General features: G+C 42.4%; 1 protein-coding gene across 3 annotated transcripts in view; it reads right to left on the reverse strand.

The window, feature by feature from the left end:
• VPS8 (VPS8 subunit of CORVET complex) overlaps nt 1-1793 on the reverse strand; it is a 249364-nt gene extending 247571 nt beyond the window's left edge. For all 3 annotated transcript variants that reach the window (XM_041731695.1, XM_041731696.1, XM_041731694.1), the window contains exon 1: nt 1731-1793. The gene's annotated coding sequence lies outside the window, so the exon portion shown is untranslated. The remainder of the gene's footprint in view (nt 1-1730) is intronic.
• Nucleotides 1794-12436: the final 10643 nt, after the last annotated feature.

The raw sequence follows: 12436 nt of genomic DNA on the forward strand, positions 1-12436 counted from the left end.
ATTCTGGGAAGATGTTGACACAGGGGCTGTTAGGTAGAATGAAGATAATTCAAACATTAATTCAAGATTCAGTTAAGACTAGAACAGTTTGGGCAGCCTGGGTGGCTCAGCGGTTTAGCGCCGCCTTCAGCCCAGGGCGTGATCATGGAGACCCGGGATCGAGCCCCACGTCAGCCTCCCTGCATGGGGCCTGCTTCTCCCTCGGCCTGTGTCTCTGCCTCTCTCATGAATAAACAAAATCTTTAAAAAATAAAAAAGACTAGAACAGTTAGACCTTACAAATATATACAGATCACACCTGAAGCTGTAGACCAGGATGCTATCTAACCTCTGTGAAGACTATAAACAGTTCAAAACTTAAACATACTTCCTGAAGTTCAAAATGTCCCTCTTTTCATTCACATACATAACTGACATTTGGTACCACATTGGCTGACATCTTTATGGAAGAGTGAGATACAGCTAGAAAGCACCAAAGAAGCCTCAATATCCTGAAGACAAAAAATATCCAACTGCTGATGCCAATCTAGATACCAAGAAAATAAAGGATAATCAACACGCTATTATCTTAGAGCTCTGGAAAGAATTTTTTCACATATAACTATGTCTCTTTGACACAAAGGGCCCAGTAGTTCAAGCAGAATTCTTCCCCCACTTATCTTTACTCTGCTGGAATAGGCCAGCTTTACCAGAGGATTCAGTATTTATTAACTGCTTAAACTTGACCATAAGCAAACCCATGTCTTACAGAAACATAGGTAGATTACCCATCCCCATTCGTATCAGACTTCAAACACACACACCTGATGTGTAATCATCTCCCAATCACAGACATTGGGAGTTGGTGCCACAAGTCAACGCCCATGATTGGGGTGTGTGTGTGTGTGTGTGTGTGTTTTGGGGGGGGGGGTAGAGGGTGGGCATACAGAGGACACAAGCCTTCCTGTCCATTCTGAGTCTAATATTAAGAGGTTATGGAGGAGACAAGCCTAGTTCAGGAAGGCTCCCGGGTGACCCTGCTAACCCATGGCCCTGTAACCTCCCTGACTGACCCTATTCCATCCCACCCTACACTCCCTTTGAAGCACACCCAAACAATTTAGGCAGCTCTGTTTCCCTCTTGCCCCACGTACCACCCTTGGAGAACAAACCAGGACACAGGAGTGGCCTCAAACTTTAGAGACCCTCCTGCCCTCCTTCCACCCTCACTCTGGAGCACACCTTGCAGGCAGAGACCAACTGGAACCAGCCTCAAAGGGTGCGCACCAATCCTAAGAGGCGGACGCCTCACTCGGGCCTCGGCCTCACGCCTGGGGAGCACACTCATCCCAACCTTCGCGGCGCAGAGGGTCCACCCCTGGCTGCACATCTGCTCCGTCCTGGGATGGGGGGTGATCACCCGCCTCCTGGTCTCACAATCCGGGCAAGTGGGTGCACCTGTCCCTCAACCTCACATTTGTTACGAACAGGTGGAAACCGCCTAACCCAATTGCAGGCCAAACCCAGGACACGCCTCTCCGCCCGGAGTCGACCCCGCCCGGCCCGTGGGCCCCGGTCCAGTTAGCCCGCCTGGGGCTGCTCCGTCAGCCACTCCGAGGCCGCCCCACCGCACGAGGGAAGGGCTGAGGTTCAGGAACCCAGCGCGCATCCTCCTCCCGCCCGGGGGACAGCTCCTCAGACTGGGGGGCGGGGACCCCACCCGGTTGGCCCGCTCCCGGGAGCCTCGTTACCTGCGCTTGCGGCCATTCCAGCCCAGGACCCCCGGCGCCCGAGGCCCCGCCCCCTGCTGTCGGCTCACGCACGCGCAGTACATACCGCTGACCGCCACGCTTCCGCTTTCCTCCCCGCACCCTTGTCACTCCCGGACGCTCCGCCCCTTTACGCCACGCCCCCATTTAAAGGGCCAGAGGCGCACTGTCTCGGGCCAGGGATTTAATGTGTGATTAACATCCTCGGAACAAGGGAATGGAAACGTGAGGGAAGCACAGACGAATAAACAGCAGTCTTTGAGACGGGAAGAGAAGCTCTCCTCCAGCCCTATGTCAATGAATTCATCTGACCTTTCAGAAAGTGAGCCTCCCTTCAGCCAGCTAAGAAAGGGCAGTTGATTCCCAAATTTTGGAAATTTGCAACCAGTAAATTTTCACTCAATTTTTAAAAATATTTTATTTATTTATGCATGAGAGACACACAGAGCGAGGCAGAGACACAGGCAGAGGGATAAGCAGGCTCCATACAGGGAGCCTGATGTGGGACTCGATCCTAAGACTCCAGAATCACACCCTGGGCCAAAGCCCTGAGCCAAAGGCTGATGCTCAACCGCTGAGCCACCCAGGCGTTCCTTATTCAATCTTTTAAAAGGCAATTGTAGAATTGCCAGTTTTTTATTTTGCCGAGTAAGGGCAATACACACTAAAAAACAACTATCATTTTCTAACTTACCATCAACATTGATCCACAAAAAATACATCTTAACACCAAAATTAAAAGAGACACACTCTCAAACAAAGAAGCTATCTTTTAAAGGAATAAAAATGTATGTTTCTATCTCTTATTCCCCCTGAAGGAAGATGAAAGCTGTCAGGACAGACTGGATTTTAGAGCCACCACTGTAGATAACACTAGGCCCAAGGATAGATGTTAGGCCTGCTGGGGCCTATGGTCAAGGAAATGGGTGGAGGAAGAACAGAAGATGCTCCTGGAAGGCAATTTAGGAAGTATTCAGTTGGGCAGACATTTATTGCACAGCAACTAGGCTCACTACACTCCTGGGTCCTTCCACTACACTTCTGGGCCTTGGAAGGACCCAGAAGTGGGATCACACAGCCCTGCCCCCAGGCACTCTCTGTCTAAGCAGTCAGTATACAAACATAGCTACAATGCAAAGCAAGCTGTTTTCAATAGTGTAAGAAAGTTATGAGACCATCACTTAGGATCATAAGGAAAAATGGTGCAACACTTCAGGGAGGAGGTGGTGTCTTATTAGGGCCCCAAAAGATTTCAGTAGACAGAAAGTAGGGAGAATGCCTAGTTGAGGGAACAATGGGATCAAAGACAGGACAAATTGGGATCCCTGAGTGGCTCAGCGGTTTAGCGCCTGCCTTTGGCCCAAGGCGAGATCTTGGATTCCCAGGATGGAGTTCCACATCAGGCTCCCTATATGGAGCCTGCTTCTCTGTCTGCCTCTCTCTATATGTCTCTCATGGATGAATAAATAGAATTTAAAAGAAAAAAGAAAAAAAAAGATAGGACAAATCAAGATTGGGGACTAGCTGCTGCTTGATGGAGCTGTGGCATGGGCAGTGGCTTTCAAACTTTTTGATCATTACAGTAAGAAACATTTCAGTTACATATATAAATATACACATGCGCTATATATATGTGTACAGGCATATATAGTGAAAAATAATAAAGGGAAATTTCACTAGGTACAACTGGTTGGATCAGTCAATTAAGCAACTGCTTCTTGATTTTAACTCAGGTCATGATCTCAGGGTAATGAGATGGAGCGCCGTGTACTGGAGGAGCCTGCTTTAGATTCTCTCTCTCCTTCTCCCTTTGCCCCTCCTCCATTCCTCCCACCTCCTATTCTTGCACTCTCTCTCTCTAAAAAAAAATTAAAAAGAAGGCAGCCCTGGTGGCCCAGCAGTTTAGTGCTGCCTTCAGCCCGAGGTGTGATCCTGGTGACCCGGGATCGAGCCCCACACTGGGCTCCCTGCATGGAGCCTGCTTCTGTCTCTGCCTATGTCTCTGCCTCTCTCTCTGTGTGTGCCTGTCATGAATAAATAAATAAAATCTTTTTAAAAAGAAAGAAAAGAAAGAAAGAAAGAAACAAAGAAAGAAAGAAAGAAAAAGAAAGAAGAAAGAAAAGAAAGAAAGAAAGAAAGAAAGAAAGAAAGAAAGAAAGAAAGAAAGAAAGAAAATTTAACTAAATTGGACTCAGGAGGCTAGAAGGGGAATGAACTACTGCTCAATGTCAATTACAGGAAGAATTGTCAATTACAAACAGACCCAAACAGAAGACTATTTAAAAAGAGATAATCATCAATTATAGGACCCAACAGGGAAAGATGTACATTGCTTTCCCTATAAGAATCAACTACCCCTGCAGCTGAGCCAATGAAAAACCTGAACTTCTGTTTTTCACCAATGGACTTTCCTTCAGAATAATCCCTACCAACTTCCTCCTTCTTCTCCAGCAAATAAGTTCCTTGGGTTTGTTGGACTTGCCTATAGTTTGTCTGGAATTATAATTCTTGGTTATTCCCTAATAGACACATTTTTGCTGGTAAAAACAACTTTTATTTTTCAGGTTAACAATATACACACATAGTTATATGTATATACATACACACAGTGTGTTTATGTGTAAATCTTAGTAATTGCCTTTAGTATGTGCAATATAACTTGGCATTTTATATTTATTCCATTTTTTAAAAAATGTTGCTTGCTAAGTTAATTTCATGATTCACTAATGCACAGCAACCCATAGTTTGAAAGCACGGCATAGAATGTGTTAAAGGTACAATAGGATACAAGGCTGGAAAGACTGGGCCCAGATCCAGGAGGACATTGAATGCCAAGCTGGGGGCGTCTGCTCTTCTGGTAAGAGGCTCTGGAGGTTCTTAAGCAGAGAAATGGCATGACTATAGCTGTGCTTTAGAAGTCTGAAAACCTGCCTTCAGTTCTCAGTATCACATTTTTAGAGGAAAACTATTAAACAGGAGCCTGGCTGGAACAGAGTAAGCAGGCTGGTGAGATCAGAAACTGTGTCTAACAGGGACCTGTTAAAAGTGTTGGGCAGAAAGGAAATTAGCTGAAATGGGGGGGCTGAGTTATGATGGTGGGAGGTAGAGAAGGTTGCTCACTGACCTTTTAAAATTATCTGTACGACAGTTATAGACATTTTCTGTGTAACTCTAGGAAGTAAATCTAGGACCCTTGCTGGATGTTGTAGGAAAGTGATTACAACTCACAATAAGAATTATTTTAGGACAGTCTAAGCTGACATGCTATCTTTTACAAGGCTGTTTGCATTAATTAAAAAATGAAAATATTGTTTGCTTATTAATGAAGCTTGAAAAATTCAAGAAATATAAAAAATAAAGTATAAATTACCCACATTTCAGGAAATAGCACTCATCATTTTGGCTTATTTTCATTGAGTCTTTTTCTTCACACATTGACATTTTTTTACATAATAGAACTATATAAATATATAGCTCTGTATATATACTACCTTTTTGTTTTTTGGGTTTTTTTTTTGCTCAGTATTATATCTTGAGCACTAGCCACTGTTATTAACATTTGTCACAAATATTATTTGTAATGGCTACATAACTGTTGATGATATAGTTTATTTCAGGCGCTCGGGTGGCTCAGTCAGTCAAGTGTCTGCCTTCAACTCAGGTCATCATCCCAGCGTCCTGGGATTGAGTCCATCAGGCTCCCTGCTCAGTGGGGAGCCTGCTTCTCTCTCTGTCCCTCCCTCCTGCTCTCTCTCTCTCTCTCTCTCTCTCTCTCTCGCTGTCTCAAATAAATAAATATAATCTTTTTTAAAAAAAGGTTCTATAAAATAAATTAATAAAGTCTTCAAAAAAAGAAACTTAAAAAACAGATAATACAGTTTATTTCTCATTTCTGGACATGTAGGAGGTTACCTATTTTTTCACTACTTACAAGAACATAGACATGAATATCCTTATACAAAGATCTTTGCCCAAATTTAAAAATTATTTCCTTAGGGTAGAAACCTAGAAGTGAAATTACTGACTCAAAGGCTTTGAAAGCGCTTCAGCCTGTGAATAGCTTCTGCCAAATTGCTTTCCAGAAAGGTCAGGGCAGCTTTCATTCTCACCAGAAGTGCTCAAGGGTGCCCATCTAACATATACCCAACAGCATTTATTTTATCTTTTTAAAAAAGCTTCTCCAATTTGATAGAGGAAATGGCCTCTCGTTTTAATTTGTCTTGGATTACTAGAAAGCAGAATATCTTTATAAATTTATCAACTCTTTATAGTTATTCTGGGAATGCAATTTCACTATGTTTGGATTTGTGATTAGCAAATAGCACTAAGTGAATTGTTGCAGACTTATGAGAAAAAAAAAAAACAGAGAGGGACTTTAAAAATAAATGATGTGGCCACACCAAGTTATAGCCAGATTATATTGCGGTGTACTGTACAAACAAAATTTAGTAGGAGAATTGAGTCATCACAAGGTGTGTGGTTAAATATGTGTGTGCTCATGCAATCAGTAAAACATGCTATAAGGAGCAATTTTGTTTCAGCAAAATATTCCTTGTATTCAACATTATAAATTTTAGTTTACTCATTCGGTAGTTTGTTTTGCTATTGTTGTTATTGTCTTAAGTAAACCCAACATGGAGCTTGAACTCACAACCCAGAGAATGAGTCACATGTTCTACCAACTAAGCCCACCAAGCGCCCTTTGTATTTAATTTATAAATTTGTTTTGGTTCTATAGATACATAAAATCTGTAAAAATAAGGAGTCTTTTCCTTAGTTTTGTGTTTCCATATATGTGTATATATATATATATATATGTGTGTGTATGCAATATTATAAAAATAAGCAGACTTTAGAGATCTGTGAGAATCTTTTTCTCTTATAAGGAAGCTGAGCATTATTTATTTATGTTTAAGAAACATTGATATTTAAAGTTTTTTAAAGTTTCATTTGTAATTATCTAAACATAGGCAGTGGAATTTTTCATAAAAAGGTAATAATTAGGGCACCCGGGTGACTCAGTGGCTGAGTGTCTGCCTTTGGCTCAGGTTATGATCCTGGGGTCCTGGGATCAAGTCCCATACTGGGTTCCCCGCAGGGAGCCTGCTTCTCCCTCTGCCTATGTCTCTGCCTCTCTCTGTATGTCTCTCATGAAAAAAAAAAGAAAACAACGTAATAATTATAACACTCTGTTCACTACACTAGAATTAAAATTTAAAAAGAAATCAGAAGAAAAAATAAAAAGGTAAAACCGGTATCAGCTTCTATATTGGAATTTTTAAATACAGAATACTGTGATAATTTTCCTGCCTTTAGAAAGAATATCAAAAGTTATACTATGTTTAGGGTTCAGAGAGTATGTGTTGGCTTAAAATGTACATTTGTCAAAGTTAACTTTGTACAGGTCGGTAAGACCTAGACAGAAGAACATTTGGATTTATTAAACTTCTATTTTTAAGTAAGACAAAGCAATTGAACAGATAGTAATTAAAATGGAACTTTTGTGAACAAGTCTTAGGAGAAATTTAACTGATAAAAAAAAAAAAAACCCTTGTGCAATATAGGACCCTGAAAGCATGGGAGTGAGCGAGGGCTGGCTGTTCTGATGGCCAGGAGCTAAAAGGGGAGCAGCACCCAAGGGCTGTTGCTGTTGGATGATGTCCCCATACACAGTCCTTCTTCTCCAACTCTCCTCAACAGGGAGGATGGAGAGCATGGTCCAGATATGGCTAATGACATTGCATCATGAATAAGCCACATCCATCCTGAAGGAAAAAATGGCTAGGACCTGGGAACAGAGCCAGAGACTGGGAGATGGGTGTGTCATTTTTTTTCTTTGTTCACAATCACAGGATAAATTGGCCTCTTTTTTTTTTTTTTTTTAAGATTTTATTTATTTATTCATGAGACACACACACACAGAGAGAGAGAGAGAGAGAGAGAGAGAGAGAGAGGCAGAGACACAGGCAGAAGGAGAAGCAGGCTCCATGCAGGGAGCCCGATACAGGACTCAATCCCGGGTCTCCAGGATCCTGGGCTGAAGGCGGTGCTAAACCACTGAACCACCTGGACTGCCCTAAATTGGCCTCTTTTAAGAAGGAACCTGATATACAAAGTTCTTAATGGAGTCAAAATATCCAGAAGTGAAATCGGGTATCTGTAAGTTACTCAAGCTCATCCAGCTGTCATTCTCAGGTTCCCTCTGCCTGGAACACTCTCCCCTCACCACTCCCCACCTCTTGGCCAAAATAACCACGTGGCCCACTGCCTAGCCTTCTTTGGGGTTTTGTTCAAATGCCACTGCATTAGTCAGAGCAATAAATACAAGGCAGATGGCGGAGGAGCGTTCTCCATCCAGGTCTCTGAAATGGTTCTTCCCATCAGGTGACACTCTCAGCTGAAAACATAGTCTCCAACTCTCCAAGTCTGGGAGATGGAAAAGGCCCATTAGCTCCTAGTACATTGACCAGAAAGTGACATGTGCCCCTTCTGCTCATAGTCCATTGGCCGGCACCAACCACCTAGCCCGCTTTACTACAAGGGAGGCCAGGAAGTGTAGAGGAGCCCTCAGAATATCTGCAGGGCACGTGCAGGCTCTTCCATGGTCATCTCCATGAGGGCTCCCCTGACCACCCCTCCCTCCCCCAGAATCCTCTTGCTACTCTCTTAGGCTTCATTTTTCTCTATAGTATTCACTGCAGTCCAACTTACTACATATTTTATTCATCCATTAAGTTTCTTTCTTTTCCACTGGTACATAGGCATTATGAAAATTTACAATTTTTGTCTGCTTCCTTTATGGTTTTATCCCTCGCATCTAGAACAGTATTTGGCGTAAAGTTGGAGCTCCACAATTTTTTATTAAATAAATGAATAGATTCTGCAATGTCTATATTTGTATGTGGAAGGGGTGTCACATACACTGACCTAAGGAATAAAGAACCACCTTATAGCATACACAAGCATGTACTGAGTATCCACTATGTACCAGACACCGTGCTTGGTGCCGGATATGAGAAATAGTCTGTAATATATAGCCAGAAAGAAACAATAAAAATGCAATACTTATTAAGACCTCTGATAGAAATAAATTATGGAAACTCAAAGGCCAAATTCTTCTGACCTTTAGCAAGAATCAGATTTTAGAACAAAACATTACTAGAATAGCAACAACAACAAAAAGAAGGGAGGGCAGGTAGGGGACTCAGGAGTCACAAATTGCTTCCCAAAGTCATAAAAGAAATAATACCTACATTTTCTTCCATTTTGTATTCTTGACAAGTTGCTTTTCATTTTTCACTCATCCATTCATTCTAGTGCCTTCCCATATCCCTCTTCCCTTCAACCTTAGAGTATGAAGCAGCCCATGTTCATTCAGTTCAGAAACACTTGGAAGATCTCATTATTTAAAAGCATTTCTCAGGATGCCTGGGTGGCTCTGCGGTTGAGCATCTGCCTTCAGCTCAGGACATGATCTCAGGTCTAGGGATCAAGTCCCACATCAGGCTCTTCGAGGAGCCTGCTTCTCCCTCTGTCTATATCTCTGCCTCCCTCTGTGTGTCTCTCATGAATAAATAAATAAAATCTTTTAAGAAATAAAATAAAAGCGTTTCTTTGTCTGACAATTTCACAATCCCAGAAATGCCATCATTTGCAATCTGCTTAGAGTATTGTCTTCCAGCCCCACCCATACTTTTGCAAAAACTAAGCCCAGCATTTATCAGGCTTTTGAACTAAGGACAGGCATCACAGGAGCTCTTCTGGAACTCAGGATCAAAAAGTGGATGGAGAGGAAGGTCCAGGGCTAGGATGTGGGCTGTAAAGGGGACCCTAAGCAGGCACTGAAGAGGACTGGGCATTAAAGCAGGGATAAAGCAAGGAAAGGAGTAGAGAAGTAGAGAAAGCACCAAAGGCAAATTTGACCTATTTCACCATTTTGCATGAGGATAGCCTCATTTACACAGAAGAACACACAATCCCTCGTTAGCACAAAAAAAAAAGGAAAAGTTGGACTCAACTGGAAGAAAATTCAAAATTATAGCAAAATTCCACTGCATTAGGACCCAGATTCCTGTGTCAGTGTTCCTCTATGGGGGCGGGGGGGGGCTCAATTTCCAAGTATATCTCCTGGCCTGGGACGTCTGCTCCAACCATCACATTCACCTGACAGCTGTCAGGGAAGAGAAAAGGAAGGGAGATGTATAATTATCTATTTTTGTATAACTGCTTGAAATTACAGGCTTAAAACAGTAACATGTATGGGGCGCCTGGGTGGCTCAGTGGGTTAGGCATCCAGCTCTTGATTTCTTGGTTTTAGCTCAGGTCATGATCTCAGGGTTGTGAAATGGAGCCCCATGGCAGGCTCTGCGCTTAGCATAGAGTCTGCTTGAGAGTCTCTCTCTCTCCCTTTGCCCCTCCCTCAGCACTCCCACAGTTTCTGTCTCAAATAAATACATAAATCTTTAACAACAACAGGAGCAGGTATTATCTTACAGCTTTTGTAGATCAGGAATCTAAGTGTGGCTTAGCTGCATCCTTTGGCTTAGGATCTCTCAGAAGTTTGCAATCAAGGTGGTGGCTCAGGCCACAGACATCTCAAGGCTCAGATTGGGAAGAATCGACTTCCAAGCTCACATGATTATTGGCAGATTTGCGGACCCTACAGGCCATTGGACTGAAGGCATCAGTTCCCACTGCTTGTTGGCTAGAGGTGCCCTCAGTTCCTTGTCACTTGGGTTTTTCTTGAATAAGGCAACTCACACCATGGTAGCTTGTTTCATCCAAGGAGGCAAACAAGAAGAACCATCAAGAATGTGAGCAAGATGAAAGTCACCATCTTTTACAAGCTGATCTTGAAAGTGACTTCCCATCATTTTTTGCTAGTTTCTATTTGTTAAAAGCACTAGCTCCACCCCACACTTAAGGGGAGGAGATTACAGGAGAATATGACTGCTAGGAAGTGAGATCACTGGGAACTACTTTAGAAGCTGCCAGCAAAGAAAATTATGCCCTCTTCCTTCAAAGACTCTTACCCAAAATTGCCTTTACCCGGCCTGTCCACATCTAGCTGCAAGGGAGGCTGGGAAATGTAGTCTTTGTTCTGGGGGACTATCAAGTCAGCTAAAAATTAGAGATTCAATCCTGAAGAGGAATTACAGAATTCTGTAGAGTAAAAGGTTTGGTTATTCCATGCACCAATCCCAGCCATTGAGGAAGAGGATACATATGGCTGGATAGAATTATAGAATCAGAGTTCAAATCCTACCTCTGCCACACCCTATGCTGAGTGAATTATTTAACCACACTGAATCTTATTTGTATGTTCAAACTAAATGAAATGACCTATGTGAGGCATTTTGCATTTGGTAGGTTCTTAATAATTATCTACTAAATCTGTTTCAGAGGTAGCTTAATCTCCCAGAAACTTGTAGGCCAGGCTCTGACAACCAACCAGCTTCTTGTATGACTCCATTTTCATCATCACTTCTTCCAGCACAAGTTCCCTGTCAGTAAAAGTCAGCACTAACACCGCCTTACCTATCTTAACTGGTTACTCCAAAGATAATGTGTGTAAACATACTGATTTTTTTTTTTTTTTTGAAATGCCAGGCAAACTTAATGTGGCATTGGTGGCCACCAGGTGGCAGTGGGAGGTAATGGGCTTGGGTTATGGCCCGTGACCACCAGATGGTGCTGGCATTCAGCAGATAGTACCCTAGCTTTTCTGGGAGCCCTATGCAAGAGCACTGAAGGGCTCTTGGAGATGGCCAGTGTAACCCCTCATCCTACAAAGAAGAGAATGGAGACCAGAAGAGTGTGTGTGGGGGAAGGAAGAAGGTGTCTCACAGCAATGAGGGCTGGAGACCAGGTTTCTTGACTCTCAGCCCAGAGTAGCTCTTATCCCGACACAGTAGTGATGCTCTTACATTCTCTCTAGACTTGCACTGGAGACCAAAGGTATCCACTGTCTTCTTGTTCATGAGTTTACTAAGTTTTAAGAGCCTAAAAGATGTCCACAAATAACATCCATCTCTGGCTGTGTAGCATAGTAGTTAAGAACATGATTTTAGAGTCAGACTTTAATTTATATCTGTATAGCAGGCTCCTCATTGCAGTTAGGATAATAATTTCTACCTGATGGGGCAGCCCAGGTGGCTCAGAGGTTTAGCACCGCCTGCAGCCCAGGGCCTGATCCTGGACAACTGGGATCAAGTCCCACGTCGGGCTCCCTGCATGGAGCCTGCTTCTCTCTCTGCTTGTGTCTCTGCCCCCCCCCCCTCTCTCTCTCTGTCTCTCATGAATAAATAAATAAAATCTTTAAATAATAATAATAATAATTTCTACCTGATAAGGTTGGTGTGAAATTAAGTTAAATGAGATAAAATTTATGAAAAGAATAGTAATATTAATGAGTACACACTCATCTAAGCAGTTTGCATGTAGTAAATTCATTTAATAATAATTTTTAATTTAAATGATTTAATCATTATGGAATCACTATATATTAACTATTTTATGCATAACACATAATAATTTAATTTTCACCATAACCTTATTATTATTAAGTCCATTTTACAGAGGAAGAAACTGAAGCATAGAAAGGTTGTAACTTATCACACTCATAGCTATAAGTGAGGAAGTCCAGGTTTAAACCTGGCTTCGAAGCCCATGCCCTTACTCTTTTTTAT

The sequence above is a fragment of the Vulpes lagopus genome, chromosome 17, assembly GCF_018345385.1.
Source record: "Vulpes lagopus strain Blue_001 chromosome 17, ASM1834538v1, whole genome shotgun sequence".
NCBI lineage: Eukaryota > Metazoa > Chordata > Mammalia > Carnivora > Canidae > Vulpes > Vulpes lagopus.